The 20,147-nt window shown below is 41.1% G+C and overlaps 1 protein-coding gene across 2 annotated transcripts in view; it reads right to left on the bottom strand.

Moving 5' to 3' along the window:
* LOC145984032 (cadherin-like and PC-esterase domain-containing protein 1) overlaps window positions 1-20,147 on the bottom strand; it is a 516,258-nt gene that overhangs the window by 374,512 nt on the left and 121,599 nt on the right. For both annotated transcript variants that reach the window (XM_083117366.1, XM_083117365.1), the window contains one exon: window positions 12,282-12,323. The gene's annotated coding sequence lies outside the window, so the exon portion shown is untranslated. The remainder of the gene's footprint in view (window positions 1-12,281; window positions 12,324-20,147) is intronic.

Genomic DNA, 20,147 nt, shown 5'->3' with positions numbered 1-20,147 from the left:
TATGGGTTGGCAAACTGATTTCTTATGGGTTGGCAAACTGATTTCTTAGGAGTTGGTAAATTTATTTCTATTCATAGCCTAGGACCACGTGGCACAGTGAGATAGTCCAGATCTTGGACTCAGTATACGCCACTGCTATTGCTAATACAAGACACTGGCTTTATCGGAAAACTTAATTTATAACTGACATTCTTGATCATGGTTGGCATCTAGCTAACTTACACCAATTTGTATACACTGTCCCGGATATATCTGGAGCAAACAAACGAAAGCAAGTCTCTGCGCAAGTAGTGACGCGAGACGGCTCCACCAATGAACACGTGAGGGGAACGGGATTGCGTGGAGGGGGAAAGCGACTGCAGTTACCAGCCTTCGCAGGAGCGTGTACTGCTTCGCTCTTCCCACTCGATCCCCCCTTCTCTGCCGTTATGCGTGGCCTTGCTCCAGAGATATATGATACAGGGTATAGAAGTAACTTGTAATAGATTGTCGGAGTTTATTTTAAACTCACCTTATACTCGAACATGCTAATCTGGATTCCACCTGGCAGTTTAAAGTGGAATATGAACCACAGTTTAATGTATCTCCCGGGCCCGGAATCCCTTGCTTACACTTTTACTGTTACTTTTCTTTACGTTTTCCGAGATTCAGTTTAAGTTCCCTATGTACAGTCGGAGAAAGAATTACCTGGGCCACGGGACCTAGAATTTCGTAACGTCTTAAAGCCTGTTTTTTATGCAACCCAAATAACAAATTATTCGCTTAAGTTTGTCTGGTGGATCTGAGTTCTCGGGAAAGATTGATCATTGATAGCATGAGTCATATGACTCATGCCCCAGCAACAACAAACAACAGCTGGGTGCTACGTGGCCTCAAGAAGAACATTTCAGCAACTGGTTTCTTAACAAGATCTACTTGTAAGGAAATATTTTTCGAGTGATACTAGTCATTGTCAAGAAGGTTCACTGAAATGATGGTTCTCATCACAGGCCACATGCCACACGCTAATGGTTTAAGTCCAGTTTATGCACTGGACCTACAGATTAAAGTGGGATCCGAACCAAATGTTCCTCCATCTGGTATTGAATTCGGAAGCTTTTGATTACATGTCGAAGACGTTACCACTACGCCATCGGAGAGGCAATGGAACGCCTTGAGAAAGAGACGAGTGAAACCATATTTGGCGTAAATTTTAAAAATAAGACAATATTTTGTGGTCACAGTTTCGAACCGTGGGAGAAGCAAATATATATTTTTTGTCTCATCGTCCATTTCATGAGTTTATAATTCTTCCTCAGCAACACGATTAATACGAGTGGTAGAAGAAAAGCGAGGTAAAATAACTGAAACAGAAATAAAAGGAAAAAGCGAAACAAATTTTATCCATAATATTCTGCAGTCACTTCAGTCGTGTTCAAGGAATGCTACCTTTAAAGAGAGCCGTGGTCTCTATCTTGTCTTTCCCCCTTCCTTTATGCTCTCTATTCCCTGTCACGATTGGTCTAAAACTAATTAATGCGACGTTAATTAAACAATCCAACCAACGAAACAATGCACAATCAACTGCTCAACATTGCAATTTTTTTCGAATCGGAAAACAATTGAGATGCTGTAAAATGAAGCAAGAAGCAGTAATAAACTGGGAATTTGGTACGGTATAGAATTAAATCTGTGAAGATTTGATTGGATTTTTGTTATTTAGTGTCGCTATTCTTTCACTTTTGGCAAATAGCGACGATGAAGATCAGTAATGAGTGATGATATGATGACATTGATTAACGGACACTCACAAAGAACACCCATGGCCAAGCCGAGATTCGAACCAGGGGTCCATGCTGTCGTACCGCGCTGTGCTAACCACTCTGCCACGGAGGTTGGTTAGGAGTGGACATTATACCATATTTTCTGTGCGCAATTGGGATCAATCAATAGAATGACTAGGCATATTATATTATTAATATATTCATATCATAATATCACGTCATATTATTCGGCACGAAGTAACATCAGAGACATTCCATCTTGCATTATTGCCTTTCAACTATTTCTTCGACTTCAGGTTAATAACATCAATAAGATAAATTATGAAACAAGTGATAATGAATGTGGGATATTGACAGTTATTTCGAATTACCTGACACAAGCAACATTAAACAGACTCGGTGGGCAAGGTCATTAAGTGGTCAACCTTCGATCTCGTCACCAAAGTTCCCGGATTTGAGTACCGTCCTTGTCATAGGTGTTTGAGTATTTCGTCATTAATTTCATGTAATGGTTACTCGTCCGCGACTAGGAAGAAAAGTGATGTTACGTAACAAAACTAATAAAAATAAACATGATCGAAGAGTACTTATTTCATCTCTCACGAAATCTCCTATAAAACCGGGATATATGAAATATATGTATCTTCACATACTTTTTCGATTTCTATATTTAACTAGCCGAGACCGAGAACGGGAGAGCAATTTTCAATTCGAGAAACCGAGAGACGGAGACACTGTAAAGTCTTGTTTCTTTCTTGACATCTCCCTAATTGAGTTGTTGTTCTGTTCGTTATTGGCTTTGTATTGGCAATTATTGTCATTATTCTTCCCCTGTAGGTAAACCATTACGACGATTTATGATGAAATAGAGCAGATAAAAGGGCAAGAACAAGAGAGTCATGCCTGCTCGGGACTTCAACCCAGAACCTTACGTAACGAGATTTGAAATTCTGGAGAAGGCATCTGTGTTTCGCTTGGCTTTCTCTTTCCTCAATTTCTGTTATTTTATCATGCACGTATAATTAAAATGGATCTGAGAAAATACGTTGCGATCCATAATTGTGTTGGTTAGATGCTATAAATGTGAACTCCAACATGAAATAAATTATTCCCTTTTGTATGTGGTTGAACATAAAATTTTCTTACACTGTGACAATTTCTTTTTTAGTTTCTCTGCACAGATAAGCTAATCTGGACTGGACCTTCAGTTTAAAATGGCATACGAACTACTACGTGCATCCTCCGTGTATCGAACCCGGGATCCCTTGATTATAAGGTGACGGCGTTATAATTACGCCATCGAAGAGGCCCCGTGAGAAAATATTATTCGCTAGATCTATACAATAATTTATTTAAACATTTACATTTTAGTTTTCTTCTTTCTTTTCAGTTAACTACTCTCCTACGACTCTTTTTTCGTCTTGGAATTGCTTCTTGTTTCTGGAAAAAAAAATACATGCAGGCTGTATACCCCCCCCCCTCCCCGTGCAAATAGATAGAAAGCTCACTCTCGAGAACTAATTTATAAATAACGTAACCATTAGGAAACAATTCGAACGTTAACTGAAATATCTGCGGATGAAACAATACTTACAGACGCTAACGAAATATCTCTTCTTGTATAAGCTCACAGGCAACAGGTATCTGGTGAGTCATTCACTCTTGCTAACTACGAGCGAAGGTCACTGAACCAAAGGGTGGCAAACAGACCTCTACTCTACGAAACTAGGGTTAGCAGACGAGGCCCGTGTTCCTGTTATCAATGACGTACGAAATAAGGAGGAACACAGCTTTCATATCAAACTAGACGTGTGGTTTGGTCCCGTCATTGCATGTAGAACACTTTCTCGTCGTGGCCTTGAAGGCCTACGTAAAGGCTTCTCTGCAAGAAAGATATCTTACCATTAAGGGGAGGAAAAGTGTGTGTGTGTGTATCGAGGTCCTTCAACTTTCGTATTCTTCTTCATTTCAGAACGCGTGCTGTATCGTCGATTTAATCCAATCTAGCCGTTCTAGGTTTTAGGTTCTGTTTCTGTTCGGTAATTTCACATTGTCTTCCTGCTTATGTTATTCGCGACGAAGCTTCTGGTTTCGATAATCTGGACAATAACGGGATTGTGTTGGTTGGTTGATTTGGTGACTTAAGTCCACTTTATGCACAGTAAGACTAATCGGGGAATGCACCTACAGTTTAAAGTGGTATCCGAACCACTATGTGCCTACACATTACTTTGTTGCTAGATATTTGCATGCTAAGATGTAGGAAGTGCTACATTTTCAGCGTGTGGAATTAAGATTTATTTCTGATACGAAGAATTGGAGTAGTGAGAAAAGTATCACCTTACATGTTTGAATTATAGCCCCCCCCCCACCACACACACAGGATATCGGCCGTGGTTTTTATAACGAAATATAACATGGATGAATTGTGTCAAGAAAAACTGGAGCCTATTCACATCCCTAACAAAGTTGGAAGTCCCGTAGAAATTAGAAAGTTCTGTTCCGACAAAATCGGGACGTATAGTAAATGAAAAAGCAAAGTGCTACCTTGTGCTTTGCACCAAGTCATGAAGGCGTGTAGGGGGTGCGGAGTTAGGGTCCCACACTTTCTTATTACGGCCGAAGGTGGGGATAATGTGATCAGCACCACGCCCCTGACCGCCTTTACCCTCCTCCCCAAGCTTCCTACAGGTACCCACTTTATACGACGCTGGGTGGGCGCCGGAGCCACTTGAACAGGTGGACAAAATTGCAATTCTCCCCAGTCGGGGATCGAACTCAGATCTCTCACATGGTAATCAAACTCCCTAACGACCGAGCTACCGCGGTACACATAGTATAGTAGCCTTTGTAATTAAGGCAAGCATTATTTTAGCGTTTCGTTCAACGGTTTTAGGGGAATCATTTTCGGACATAGGCTATAACTCTTGTCGGTTCTGCGACCTGGCTTGAGAAAAGACGATTTTATGACGAACAACATTCCACCTGACAAGTCACGTGACTTTCCTACATTTCCTGTGTCTGTTGGCTATTGCATGATAGACGAGTTGCTCCTTGAGACAGACAGAACAGACAGAATCACCCGATCACCTAAAGGTGCAATGTGTGTTGCCTACCTTTCCGGCATTATTTACTGCCATTAAAGTCTTATGGGGAAGAACTTTTTTCCACTACTGTACACAGATAAGTTAATCGTGATTGGACCTACAGTTTAAAGTGGAATTCATCCAAACCACCATGTTCTCCCACCGGGTTACAAGTCGACGACGTTGTCATTACGTCATTGGGGAAACAGACTACACTCTGTTCCGTGTATCTCTGGAGCAAGCGAACGAAATCAAGTCTCTGCGGAAGTAGTGACGCCAGACGGCTCTACCAATGAACACGTGAGAGGGAACGGTTTGCGTGCAGGTGGGGGAAACGACTGCAGTTAACAGCCTTCGCAGCAGCGTGTACTGGTTCGCTCTGACCACTCGATCCCTCCCGCTCCTTCTCTGCCGCTATGCGCGGCCTGGCTCCGCAGATTCCGGGGATAGAGTATAGCCTACCTCTGCATGAAATTATGGTTAAATAAACTTTGCATGATGTCATCTATAACTATATTATTTTACGTTTTCTATCGTGTGATTTTTTTTTACCTAAAGTTGTATCATAACTTGAAGTGGAATGCTTGTCTGAGACAAGCGGGGAGTTGATGAATGATATCAAAGTTTAACAGGTAGCTACAGTCTGAAGGGCCATGTGCTTGCCGGCAGAAAAGGTCAAACTACATTAACTCTCCTTTAGCAGTGAAACAGAAAGCTACTTATCTGTCTCTTTCTGCCAACCTGCTTGCCGTAGTGCGCTACGAAGCAAGGGTCCCGGGTTCGAATCCTGGTCTTCGCATGGGTCATCAATGCCATCATATCATCACGAATTCTCATCTTTGCTAAAGATTTGTTATCTGTTCGACTTTCTTGTCTTTCCAGAACGGTCAGCAAATTTCGAATTGTCGTGGAATGAGAAGCCGAGAAACTGTTAATTGATATGTGCTCTGCAATACTAATATCAGAAACTTTCGAAAATACTAGTAGGGTTGCTCGTGTATGATTTCTGAATGTGGTTAGTTTCCTCAAAATATCTAGTAACAATATCATTTTTCGAAACGAAAACTAGTTTGTGCGAAAATGTGTTTCCGACCTGTTACTACGAAGATTTCTAGTTAATACATAAACTTTACCTGATGTTCAATGCTCTTCCGCAGTGAGTGGAACATTCTATACGTGATATACCAGATTAACGTTTTCCGTAGTTTGCCTATCACCTCAGACAAGCCACGAGCGTTTCCTCTCTCTTCCTTACCCCTTTTCTTACATCGTCCTCTCGTCTCGTTCTCGACGTAGACCTAATGCCAAAAATACGTGATGTCAACTAATCAACCTTCAAACAGGGAAGATTAGAAAATGTTGCTCTTAATTATAAACCTCGCTTCTCACATACACTATATTGCCAATAATGGCCGGACACCCCTTAAACTGCAAGGAGGATCGCCCCGACATCGATACACGTCATGTGCTACTAGAATGACTCGTGAAGGACTCGCTGTATACTCTATCCAGGGAATCTCTGGAGCAAGGTCGCGCAGAAGAATAGGAAGGAGGTGGGCGGAGCGATGCAGTACACGCTGGAGCAAACAGCTGGGAGCTGCAGTCGCTTTCCCCCTCCACGCAATCATATTGCCTCGCACGCGTTAATTGGTCGAACCCTCTAGTCACACTACCTGTGCAGAGACTTGCCTTCGTTCCACAAATTCCGGGACAGAGTATAGACCTTGAAAGGTGGAGGCAGTGATAGCGGCGAATGACGGACCTACCCAGCTCCAGGTAACATACGGGTATGCTCAGAAATTGCATTGCTGTTCTTTAAAGTATGCTAAATTATTTTGTATTTTTCATGCATTTTTAAAGATAGAAAAAAAACATTAAAAGATCCTGATTATGTGATAAGTATGTACAAGTTTAGGGCTGAATTATCCTACTTCTAGGAAAAAGTTTAAAATTAGTAAATAATGGCACTGAAGATGTGAATTTGTAAATTGAAATAATTCTTTAAAAATGCAAATTTTCGAAGCTGCATATAATTAGATAAAGCAAGGTTTAAACTGACACGTCGACCGACTGAAGAAAGTATGTTTGTTTTCTGGCTTGAATTTCAAAGTCGGCTGATTCTGCTATGCTGAAGAGCTTCATTCAGAATACCTCTGCAGGAACGACATGTACGCAAAGTACAAGAGGTCATATCGTGTTACAAGTGATAATGGAGCTTCAAAACATATACTAGATTACAAAAGTTCGCGTGGAAGTTTAAAAATAGACGTAGCTTCAGGCATAGTCATGGTGCTAAAGCAAGCTTCGTAGAAACTAACTTTACCAAACGTGTTCTCTCTGCTTGCTTGCATTCACAGGAACAAAATGTATCATAAAATTATTCATATCTTCATACTAAGAAAGCAGAGACAATAATTTCGGAAATGCAAACATTACATATACTGTTTGCACTGAAAAATAAAATATGCATTCTGTCCCGCGAATCTCTGGAGCAAGCGAACTTAAACAAGTCACAAAATATGTGTGGATTTTACGTATCATAAAATTTGTCTGAACAGATCTTTGATGCTGATGAGATGCGATATAAAGGTCAGGTTCTTGATCTAAGAATCAGTGGAATGCATTTTGAACAAATATGTCGAGAGCTCGAATCAGCAATGGTTTTGAACGCATGTATATCCATCTACCCTTTTGCGAGGTCTCCCTGATGGCGCAGTGGTAACGTCGACCCCTTGTAATCAAGGGGTCCCGGATTCGATATCAGGTAGAGGTACATAGTCGTTTGGATCCCACTGTAAACTATGGTTCCAGCTCCGATTAGCCTCTGTGCATAAAATGGGCTTAAATTCAAACATCTGTCTATTTGATCGTAAATATAATGTGATTTGATTTACGAATAAGAAAACAAAATTGAGGTAATGAGAATAAATATTTGAATGAGACATATCTATATTTGATCCGAAAGTCACTATTTCTACAAGGGATTGAACTACATTGTATTTGCATCATATTTTCATTTCTAGAGAGGCCATTCCATTTCAATTCATGCAGGAAAAACAAATTTTACTCTTAAGGATCACCGATTTCCCTGGAATATAATATATATATATTAAAAATATGTGTACCATCTAACGCAACATGGTCCACCTAGCGGTTACAAATGTCCTTCAACAAGAGATTATTCTCGATACCTCTGAACAGCACTTGGCTGAAGATGTATCCTCATTTCCCACATAGATAAATAACAATTTTGATGAAGGTCAGACCGAGAATTTTTCTTCTTCTCAGAATTGTGAAACAAAAATAAACACCTTTTAAAATTAATTTGAGATAATGGGTCTTGATCAATACTTTATTGATATGTATTCAAGCATTTGTGTACTGTTTCTCTCGTTCGAGAGTAGTGCTCTGGGAAAACCCTTATCTCTCACCTCTTTTCCCAGCCTAAGTCTTTGAACCGACAGGTGCAGGTTGACACACTGCCCTTGTTAACGACCACTATCACGCTAATACACCCAAATTTGTAAAAATATATATATATAAACAAACAATAACTCTGATTCCAGAGTTCTTATTAATAAGGATGGAATATTATTTGATACAATTTTTGATAAAAATAGATTTTGTTTTATATATTGCTATTTGAAAAATTGTGAAAAATGCGTTTCTCTCATTTTGGTCATTAATATTTCACAAAGTTATTGCTCAGGATGTTAATTCAATTTTTCCTGAAAATACATTATTAACCCATACTAAAATCCTAAAGTACATCGCCTTCAACCTAACAAATGTTCTTGTTGTTGTATGAAATAAAATTATAATTTTGCAGTTCTCAAAAATGTATTACAGAGTATCAAACCATTCCTAAAATTGATTTCTTGCTATTAACATAAAGTAGTGTTTTATCCCTTTCAAATAAAATAGACTGGAAGGGTCCATCATTTTTCATTCTGCCTGGCATAGCTTTCAACATAAGAAAGTTTTCATTTTACTTCGAAAATGTACACTTTCCCCCATATTTTTGCAGGCTTGTAACTTTCTTATCACAAGTTACAGGAAAATAATTCAAATTTTAATGAAATCGTCGTTGATCAAGGGACACCCCTGACTGATTAGAGATTGAATGGCCGAGATCTAATTCGTTATCTCAAAATTTTTACAAACAGAAGTATTTTCCCAATTAAACTGCGGTGTCATTTGAACTACAGGGAGATATTCCATCCCATCATCCCCCCTCCAAAATTGTGGTAGCTCCCATAGTAAAAAGGTAAATTTTCTAAATGTTACCAAGAGAGTATCTACATTCTGTCCCGGGAATCTCTGGAGCGAGCGAACGAAAACAAGTCTCTGCACAAATAGTGACGCACCAGTGAACACGTGCTAAGGAACGGGATTGCGGCGTGGGGTGAAAGCGACTGCAGTTACCAGCCTTTGCAGCAACGTGCAGTGCTTCAGTCAGCTACACCCATTCTGTTTCTCCCCATCTCTGCTCTTATGCGAGGCCTTGCTCCAGAGATTCCCAGGAGCGCGATAATTAATTTCTTTAAACAGCATAATTTAAACGGAATTCAACTTCACTATTATTCGGTGAGAATTACTTTCTTTCAATTGGCATCCAAAGCCTCTCACGAAAGTGGAAAGTTTCTTAGTTCGAACAGCATTAAATAATTGAATGACTATTACGCTGTACGAAATACATAATAGTATCTAACCCAGTGGCTAGGCCCTTCTGCTGATGTTATCTTGACCTCGTTAAACTTAAAAACGCAGTCTATGATTTATGAAGTCGCAAGAGATATTCGGACACAACAGCGGAATTAGGGTAACATATCGGAAGCCATTAGCTACGTTCTGAGAGAAGAAGAAAAGCTCTTGGGCTCCGACATGGTAATTAATTTTAACCATCCGTCAAGTGCAATTATTCCCGCTGACTGATAAATTGGTCAGGTGTAGCTCTGAGATGTAAATTATGGTGGAGGATGAGCTGTTCTGTCTCTTTGCGGTTCCGCTCCGCGTCCCTTGGGGACGATTTTTGAACTACTTCATCACCACGTGGGTACTTAATCCCCGCTTCCCTGGTTAGCTGCAGTTTGGACTAGGAGCTTGGCTTGTCATGAAGACAGTTGGCCCTGCCAGCAAACTTTGCTAACCCCTCGGTTATTATGGAAATTAACAGCGGCAAAAAAGTTTTACCCAACGGGGGGGGGGCAACTAAAAATACTCCCAAATAGTATCAAGGTGGTTTGCAACTATTCATGTTACACTTTAACACATAATAGCAATAGCGACTGATTGCACGAGTGTCATTTCTTCTTTTCATGTGATGAACTTTTCTTTTTCAGGAAAGTTGACCAAAAGGGTGGAATAATCCCGAAACTTCCTCAGAGCGCATCACTACATAACGTTTGGATAAAACTATACCCTACCCAGGAAATTTCTGGAGCAAGGCCGCACATAACGGAAGAGAAGGGGAGACAGTAGCTGGGCGGAGCAAAGCAGTGCACACTTCTGCAAAGGCTGAAAGCCGCAGTCGATATTTCCCCTTCCACGCAATCCCGTTCCCTTGCACATGTGCATTGGTCGATTCCTTTAGAGTCACTACTTTCGAAGAGACTTGCTTTCGTTCGCTCGCTCCGGAGATTCCCTGGACAGAGTATACGTGAGTACGTCATGATATAGGTCAGTGCCAGTAGTAACTATTGAACGATTGGCCGTGGGCCATATCACACTATTCATGCACTAAGGTGATGCATATTAATTTTAGTTCTTATAAGTACCAAGGCCACGAGAGGTAGTTTGCCAGGCCCTGACTTAGGTTAATCCTTAACATGAGGACAAGTGCTTTGCCGGTCACTCGGATTTAAAGTGACAATTACCATTATTAAAACTAACCGCACCATATTTACAACAGACCACTAACAGTTTTCTTTGCATAAGATAAAAACGGAGGTTGTAAACTAGCATTCAGCTGGCCTCTGTGGCGGAGTGGTTAGCACAGCGCGCAACAAAGCCAGTGGTTCCGGGTTCGAATCCCGGCCTAGGTACAAGTGTGCTTTGTGAGTGTACCTTCATCAATTTCATCATATCCTCACTCATCCTCATTGTCGTGATTAGTCAAAAGTGGTAGAAATGTAAAGTAAAATAAGCCAAATCAGTTAATAAACCAGTATTCAGAACAAATAAGTTTAAAAAAAGGATTAATGAATACAGGAAACACAGCAAGGGACATTGAAATGTAGTTTGATGGCTTGCTGCGAGCAACAGAGGATGACATTTCAACCTTTCTGAAAAGAACAGCCGAACATTATAATTAGCTTAGATTAGAATGGATCATTATGTGGTTTCCTTACAGTTTGCAAGGAACCCCCAAGTGCTTCTGTAGTTCTTGAAACCTAGAAAAAGTGTTCCGCTTTATTATGAAATTTGTATGTTATCGTTAGCATGATTTATTCTTCCATTAATTCATAAGGGAATTTTCAGGAGGGGTGAAACTGTCTCCTCTTCGAAGTTACGAGAATACATGCAAAATCATGCACTAGAGCCACTGAAAATTAAACTCTGGCTACTCCATTTTTATAAATGAATATCAGAATACAACGAAAGAGACAATTTACAACACTGCTCTAATGCTGTAATTCGAGGGAATGTGTTGCGATTGAGAATCGTACTGAGGCGAGACAAGTTTTGGCCACATCTCGACGAAGACCGCCTTTTAAAAATCAACATTGGGAAACCAACATTTCTCTACTATGCGACTTATCCAGGCATACATACAGGACATCTACCTGATTATTTATACATACTGTACATTCTGTGTGGGGGATTTTGTGTGTCCCAATTGCAAAGTTATTTTCTTAGTGGCAACTCTGCACTTGTGCTGCGTGGTTGCGTACAATCAGGGTAAAGTTACGGTTTTCAAGGGTTCGTAGGGTAAAATCGAGGCGTCATGCAGCAAGAATATTATTTAAGAGTAGATGTTAGCTTGAATTATCTTTATGCGCTACGAACGTTTGTGCGATGAACGCTCTATAGGTTGCTTATGCCATATATTCCGATACTCGAGACGAAAACGAAATGGATGTTTGTAAATCGAGATGAGAACGAAAGAGGCAAAACGAAACAGAACGAGTTGAAATCGAGAACGAAACATAATTCTTTATAAACGAGACTAGACGAGTTTCTAGCAAGTCTCATCTCATTTCGATACCATCACTAGCTGCAATCTTTGATGCGAGAAATAATCCTTCATGAATCTAATACTCGCTTTGTGTAGTTTGTTATCGATAATTATCGTTGATTTGAGTTCAATTGGAAATAAAAATAATATAATGCGCTTATCCAATGTAAATGACAACTATTTCGATAGCATATGCATTATGAGAAAAAAATGAATGCAAAATATAATTGTCAAAATTTGAAATTTATCACTTACCTTTTGCTGTAGCAGACTCGAGAGGGATCCAGCATAGAACTCCTAAAATAAAATAGAATACATAAGTAAGTCAAATCTCATTTTCGAAACATTTATAGACGCTCATTTTACATTTACATTTTAACTTGAAAGATTCAAGGAAGTTTGATTCACAAATCACTTGCATCAACCTATACTAATAATACGACGTTCTTTGATATTACAGAGTACAAGGTCTGTTCCAAAAGTAACGAGACTAATTCTGGAAATATCGTTTTATTGAAACTAGGTTCAAATACACTTAATATTCTTCAAAGTAGAATCCTTGAGCGTCAATACAACAGTTCCAGCGTTTCTGTCACTCTTCGTAGCAGCGCAGGAAGTCTTGACCTGAGATGTCTTGCAGAGCAATCGTCACGGTTCCTTGGAATTTCTCAATTACCACGAAACTGTTTTTTTAGGCAAAATTTAAGCCTCGGGAACAAAAAGAAGTCAGCCGGGGCGAGGTCCGGGTTGTACGGTGGGTGGAAAAGTGTTGTCACGTTTTTCTTGGCCAGAAATTCCCTCACTTGCAGCGATGAGTGAGATGGCACGTTGTCGTGGTGAAGACACCAGGCGTCTGCGATCTCAAGGCGGATGTGCGATACTCTTTTTCTCAAACGATCGAGTACCTGCGTGTAAAATTCAGCAGTTTCACCCTATCTGAGATTAACCTCATACTCAAACATCGGTCAGAGTTCAAAAGAGACTTCACTCGAGTCGCATGGTCGGCAGTTCTGGACGTTTTTGGGCGTCCGGAGGGTTGCTCGTTCTCCTCGTCTTCTCTTCCTTCATTGAACGCCTTTTCCCACCTGCACACTTGTGCTTTCGTTAAAGGCTCGTCCCCATAGACTTATCTTAACATTTCAAGCATGTCGGTAGTGGATTTAGCAAGTTTGACGCAAATTTTATCACGTACCGCTGATCCAAACTGCGCTGCATTTTCGACCGTGACGCGACACTCAAACAGCTTCTCACTTTGCTGGCGATCGGAGGTAACCGACTTGTGTCAGACTGTGTAACTGACATCCCCCAACAACCGCCCTGCCATGCCCAATAGATCTATCCCCCGACCCTTCTGACTGGCCTGCCAAAAATTGTCTTATTACTTTTGGGACAGACCTTGTATAACTAGATGTAGGTAAGCCGCCTCGGTGGCCGAGTGAGTTCTGCCACTAATGGGTCGACATCCGTGGTGGAGTGGTTATCACAGCGCGCTACGACGGCAAAGTTCCCGGGTTGGAATCCCGGTTAAGACATGGATGTTTGCGTTTGTCCCAATGATAAAATAGAGAAATGAGTGAAATTGACACGTGAAAAAGATAAATTGACGGGGGGAAACTACGAAAAAAGTGAGTTAAGTGGACGACACTCTGTATCATCACCGAAGGTTCCGACTTCTAGTCCTGGCATCGGTACAGGTGTCCGTGAATGAAATTCATCTAATCGGCATTCATCTTCATCGTCACGATTAACCAAAAGTAGAAAAAACTGAGATTTTTTAATAGGAAAAATTCAAAACTGGAATTAAATTAGCTCCTAAAAGCATCTAGACAAAATAGTTTAGAAGACAAACGGTGGGTCATTTTCTGCTGTAGTGGCACAATGTCCGATCCTTCCTTCATCCTCATAGCTCAGTTTTCTTTTCAACTTATCTGGTGCTTTGATACTAAATAGATTGTCCTCCATCACTTGTTTCTTTATGGTCCAGGTAAGCAAAATATTTCAAGGTTCTCAGCAAGTAAAGAGGTGACGTGTTGTGTTTTATTGATACAAATGATGTTCTTGAAAACAATTTATCACCTCAACACTCTCAGACTTTTCGTTACCATTTTTCTGAATACTAAAATAGGATCTTAAAACGGAGGGGTTCCATCAAGCAACTGAATGAATTCTGGTTTAAGATTAAAGCCAGGTTTCTCAGCTAGATACAGGAGGAAGGGAATCAATGAGTGTACTTAGTAAATAGGAAAATAGGAATGAAAATAGCAAGAACTTGAAAATGAAATCCTAACGTGTGTAATGAGAATCGATTATCATCTCCGGAAAGCCCTTTCTGTCATCTCTTCCAGTGTGTATCTCGAAAACCTGGAGAGATTTAATATAATTATGGACCGTAGGGCAATCTTATCACGTGTCTTTTCCGACTGAAGCCGTGCTTTGTTGGTTGTCTCGGAAGAAAGAGCAATATACGAAAGAGCCGGATTTCGCGTCTCCAGAGATTTACTGGCTCACTCAGAGAGAATCCTAGCACGATAAAAGAAACTAGCCTCAGAAGCAACGACGTTGAATGAGATGTGAACAGGAAAGGCCGAAAATAAATGATAGAGACCTGCTCTTTTCCCTGAAGTATCTGCTCAAAATCGTAAACAGCAGTAATTTATTTTCTCTTAACTCCTTAAAAGTGCCTTACGATTCGTTCTCTTACCTGAAGAATCTGTTTTGAAAGGGTGAAATGTGCAAATTAATTAGTTTCCTTTACACTAAGCACAAAATTAATAGAAGACACAGTAAAGTTGAAACTTTACGTCAGGATAAAAGAACGATCAACACATTGGAACTTCCTGTCCGTTGGTTTTAGGATTTTAAAAAATCTGAAATCATTACATTCCTCTGACTACATTTTAGCTCTAAGCAGAACTAAAATAATGGATGAACAACACAAAGAAAACCTGAAGATGTATTTAAAGTGCAATCAATGATTCCTGACTTTCACTTTATTGTTATGAACAGAAATGAGGTATTGATTTTAGTGTTAGATCTGTATTAACGGTATTTAATTGTGTGTAATTGTATATATATATATTTTATATTTTAACTCTTCTATCGTAACAGTGATTTGCAGAAAGTATAATATAAAATATCTGTTGTTATATGTATTATCTACTTTGACAATGGTTTGCTGTAAGAGTCGTCCTTGAGGCCGAAACATACCCGTTCAGTAAATCTTATTCTGTTCTGTAGTAATTAAGTGGTTTCTATACATATTTTAGAGTCCAAAAATAAATCTTGTGAATACGGCAACTGAGCAGATTTTAGTTGGAATATTTTTTATTGCATTATCAACTAATTATCCACATTGGTAACCTAGTTAAAAGTGATATGCGAAAAAAAGAGTAGGCCTACGCCAGTTTTTAAAAACTAGGTACTGATCACAAGTGTTTATATCTAATATCTAATTACAACAATCAAATGCTGACCAAGGTAAAATTTTTGTACATCTAATATCTGAGAACATTAAGTGTGTAATTCCAATGGTGATATCTGATAAGATAACTGTGGAAAATGGTAACTGCCTTTTTCTTCGACAAAAAGTTACTCCTTTTTGTTGCAAAATAGTTCAAACATCGATTAATAAATTCAAGCCAAACTACGATTTCGGTTCTGGGTATTGAATATTTCTTCCTTCACACCCATCGTTCTTTGTTGACTTCGAATTTAATCATATCGTGATGTGTTCTTTCATCATCAAGTTTGTGACAACAACTTTGTGAATGAAAACTTACAAGATAATATTTAACTGTAATATCACTGAAACATTCGTGAACAAAATTCATATATGTATCTAAAATTTTCAAGCACAATTGAGGAGGAAAATTCCATGGCGATTATAATGAAATAAATATGGAGGAAGTTTTGTGTACTGAAGAAACCTTCTCCTTTTTGCATCTAAAAACAACAGCATTGTGCAAAGCACTGTACTAATCAAGGAAATTCAGTAAATCTTCCAAAGATTATTTTCAATTTTAATTTTGACTTTTAAAAATATGTTCCGCAACCTCCTGCAGAAATCCTTATGACAACATTTACTTAAAATATGAGTCCTCTACACCCTTGCTGAGTAAAATGTGGAATCATCCATTCTCTCTCAGGAGGGCAAATTTATTTCGTATCAACTACCGTTCTGAGCAACGGAAGAAGCTGAAATGATTAACTTGGTTGATCGAGATGACTCCTGAGGACAAACGAGATTTTTTTCTTAATCAGCCTGTTCGTTCGGTGGGGTCGATCAAGAAGAGGAATCAGTTGAATCCGCTGAATTTCCATGATTATCAAAAGTGTCAAGAATGATAATGGGCGAGGTTCCTAAATCTAAGCCTCCCCACGAACCAAGTCGTGCAAACGGCTACCACAAGGTATAGGAGATTCTTGGCTGAAAGAGTTGTACGGGATATTCTAGGCTTGAAGATGTTACGGGAAATTTCTTGCTGGAAAACGGGTGAGGAAAATTTCTGGCTGGAAAACGGGTAAGGGAAATTTCTGGCTGGAAAACGGGTAAGGGAAATTTCTGGCTGGAAAACTGGCACAAAAAATTTCTGCCTGAAAAACGGGTACGGAAAATTCCTGGCTAAACAACGGGTACGGGAAATTCCTTGTTGAACAACCGGCACGGAAAATTCCTGGCTGAGCAACCGGCATGGGAGATTCCTGGCTGAACAACGGGTACAGGAATTCCTGGTTGAACAACCGGCACGGAAAATTCCTGGCTGAGCAACCGGCACGGGAGATTCCTGAATGATCAACGGACACGGCAAATTCCTGGATGAACAACAGGCACGGGAGATTCCTGGCTGAACAATGGGTACGGGAAATTCCTGGCTGAACAACGGGTACAGGAATTCCTGGTTGAACAACCGGCACGGAAAATTCCTGGCTGAACAACCGGCACGGGAGATTCCTGGGTGATCAACGGACACGGCAAATTCCTGGATGAACAACAGGCACGGGAGATTCCTGGCTGAACAACGGGTACGGGAAATTCCTGGCTGAACAACGGGTACAGGAATTCCTGGTTGAACAACCGGCACGGAAAATTCCTGGCTGAGCAACCGGCACGGGAGATTCCTGGGTGATCAACGGACACGGCAAATTCCTGGATGAACAACCGGCACGGGAGATTCCTGGCTGAACAACGGGTACGGGAAATTCCTGGCTGAACAACGGGTACGGGAAATTCCTGGCTGAACAACGGGTACAGGAATTCCTGGTTGAACAACCGGCACGGAAAATTCCTGGGTGAGCAACCGGCACGGGAGATTCCTGGGTGATCAACGGACACGGCAAATTCCTGGATGAACAACAGGCACGGGAGATTCCTGGCTGAACAATGGGTACGAGAAATTCCTGGCTGAACAACGGGTACAGGAATTCCTGGTTGAACAACCGGCACGGAAAATTCCTGGCTGAGCAACCGGCACGGGAGATTCCTGGGTGATCAACGGACACGGCAAATTCCTGGATGAACAACAGGCACGGGAGATTCCTGGCTGAACAACGGGTACGGGAAATTCCTGGCTGAACAACGGGTACAGGAATTCCTGGTTGAACAACCGGCACGGAAAATTCCTGGCTGAGCAACCGGCACGGAAAATTCCTGGGTGAGCAACCGGCACGGGAGATTCCTGGGTGATCAACGGACACGGCAAATTCCTGGATGAACAACCGGCACGGGAGATTCCTGGCTGAACAACGGGTACGGGAAATTCCTGGCTGAACAACGGGTACAGGAATTCCTGGTTGAACAACCGGCACGGAAAATTCCTGGGTGAGCAACCGGCACGGGAGATTCCTGGGTGATCAACGGACACGGCAAATTCCTGGATGAACAACAGGCACGGGAGATTCCTGGCTGAACAATGGGTACGGGAAATTCCTGGCTGAACAACGGGTACAGGAATTCCTGGTTGAACAACCGGCACGGAAAATTCCTGGCTGAGCAACCGGCACGGGAGATTCCTGGGTGATCAACGGACACGGCAAATTCCTGGATGAACAACAGGCACGGGAGATTCCTGGCTGAACAACGGGTACGGGAAATTCCTGGCTGAACAACGGGTACAGGAATTCCTGGTTGAACAACCGGCACGGAAAATTCCTGGCTGAGCAACCGGCACGGGAGATTCCTGGGTGATCAACGGACACGGCAAATTCCTGGATGAACAACCGGCACGGGAGATTCCTGGGTGATCAACGGACACGGCAAATTCCTGGATGAACAACCGGCACGGAAAATTCCTGGCTGAGCAACCGGCACGGGAGATTCCTGGGTGATCAACGGACACGGCAAATTCCTGGATGAACAACCGGCACGGAAAATTCCTGGCTGAGCAACCGGCACGGAAAATTCCTGGCTGAGCAACCGGCACGGGAGATTCCTGGGTGATCAACGGACACGGCAAATTCCTGGATGAACAACCGGCACGGGAGATTCCTGGCTGAACAACGGGTACGGGAAATTCCTGGCTGAACAACGGGTACAGGAATTCCTGGTTGAACAACCGGCACGGAAAATTCCTGGCTGAGCAACCGGCACGGGAGATTCCTGGCTGAACAACGGTTAGGGTCATTTCATGTGAAATGCCCCACAAGGAGAGATGCCCTACGTGCTGTAATTCAACGAGTTTCAGCGTGAAATTTGTTAACAGTCGTTCTCGGGTGCTGCCCGAATATTATCGTGTGTCAAATCTGAGTTTTATCTTTTATTTTCTTGGAATAATTGAAGCAAAAGATAAGTTCCATCACTTTTTTATCTCAAGAGTAAAATATCAACTTCTAATTTGCAGTTGTACTTCTAGAATAATGATTAATTTGGCTCAGTTTTGTGTTAAATGGTGCAAACGTACAAAAAAATGGCTTCCTACGATTTAACTGCCATATCGTCTTTTCAACGAGCACGACAGAGCAGGGCATCTCTCCTTAGAAAGGTCAAATGCCCAGTTTTCATGTGAGTAGAGATGTTCCACCTTCTTTTCTTCTTAATCTTACTTTGAAAAAATAATTGTAATAATTTTTAAAAATGAATTAATGACGATGTTTTGTAAAATCTTTAGTTAAATCTAAGAAATTACAGACGAAGAGTAAGAAGTCTTCGATTAAGTGGAAATGTGCACAACAAAGAATGCAATTTGAGCCAATAAATGATGACGATAACCTAGGAACCTTTGCTCTGGAATCTTCATCTGACGAAAAAAACGAGGACTCACAAGGAATTCAAGTGTCTAGAATCAGGGTTGTTAAAGGTCCAGGAATTTTAAATAAATTCAATTCCGGTCCAGGAGAGAAAATCAGCAAGCGTAAATGGGTTCTGGACCGTAAAGAACCTTTTTATATGTAAAGTATTTCAATTTGGTCCAGGAACCTTTTTTCCCGATCAATTTAAATACAGTCCAGGAAACTTTATTCCAGGATCAATTTATATACGGTCCAGGAACCTTTTTCTGAATGAATTTAAATACTGTCCACGAACCTTTTTTCCGGATGAATTTAAATACGGTCCGGGAACCTTTTTTCCGAACCAATTTACATTCGGTCCAGGAACCTTTATTCAGAATCAGTTTAAATAGGGTCCAAGTTTCGTATTGAAATGAAACAATAAGCAAATTCGATCGAATACGGACCTGACGATAAACACTTATCCACTTGTGAACATGGAAGACTAATCCAGGTGCTGGCTGCCTCGAGAATCTAAGATACAAGGTAGGATTGGGCGAAACGCAAACGCTGCAGTCACGTTACCACTCTCCATATAGCCCCATTCTCTCGCGCGCGTTCCTTCACTTGGTTGTAGCAGCACTGATATTCCCTGTTGTAATATCTGCTGGGACCACAGCAGCCTCACGTTACCTCTACGACGCCTCCTATTTGGCTGCGCGTGGATCAGATACCGGAGCAACACGTGACGGGTTTTGTTTGAACTCAATGTGACGCCATATAGTCCATTGCGTTATGTACAGTAACTCTTCGACAAGGGAGTTTTTGAATCTGACCCACGAGAAAACAACAGCGTCTTGATTTATTCCCTGCGCTACGTTTTCTACAACCGCAGTGTGACATTCCAATGTAAAACGT

This window comes from Lepisma saccharinum, chromosome 2 (assembly GCF_977018435.1).
Source record: "Lepisma saccharinum chromosome 2, izLepSacc3.1, whole genome shotgun sequence".
Lineage (NCBI taxonomy): Eukaryota > Metazoa > Arthropoda > Insecta > Zygentoma > Lepismatidae > Lepisma > Lepisma saccharinum.
Note: the sequence above shows the minus strand (reverse complement) of the source record. Positions and strands in the feature narration are given on the sequence as shown.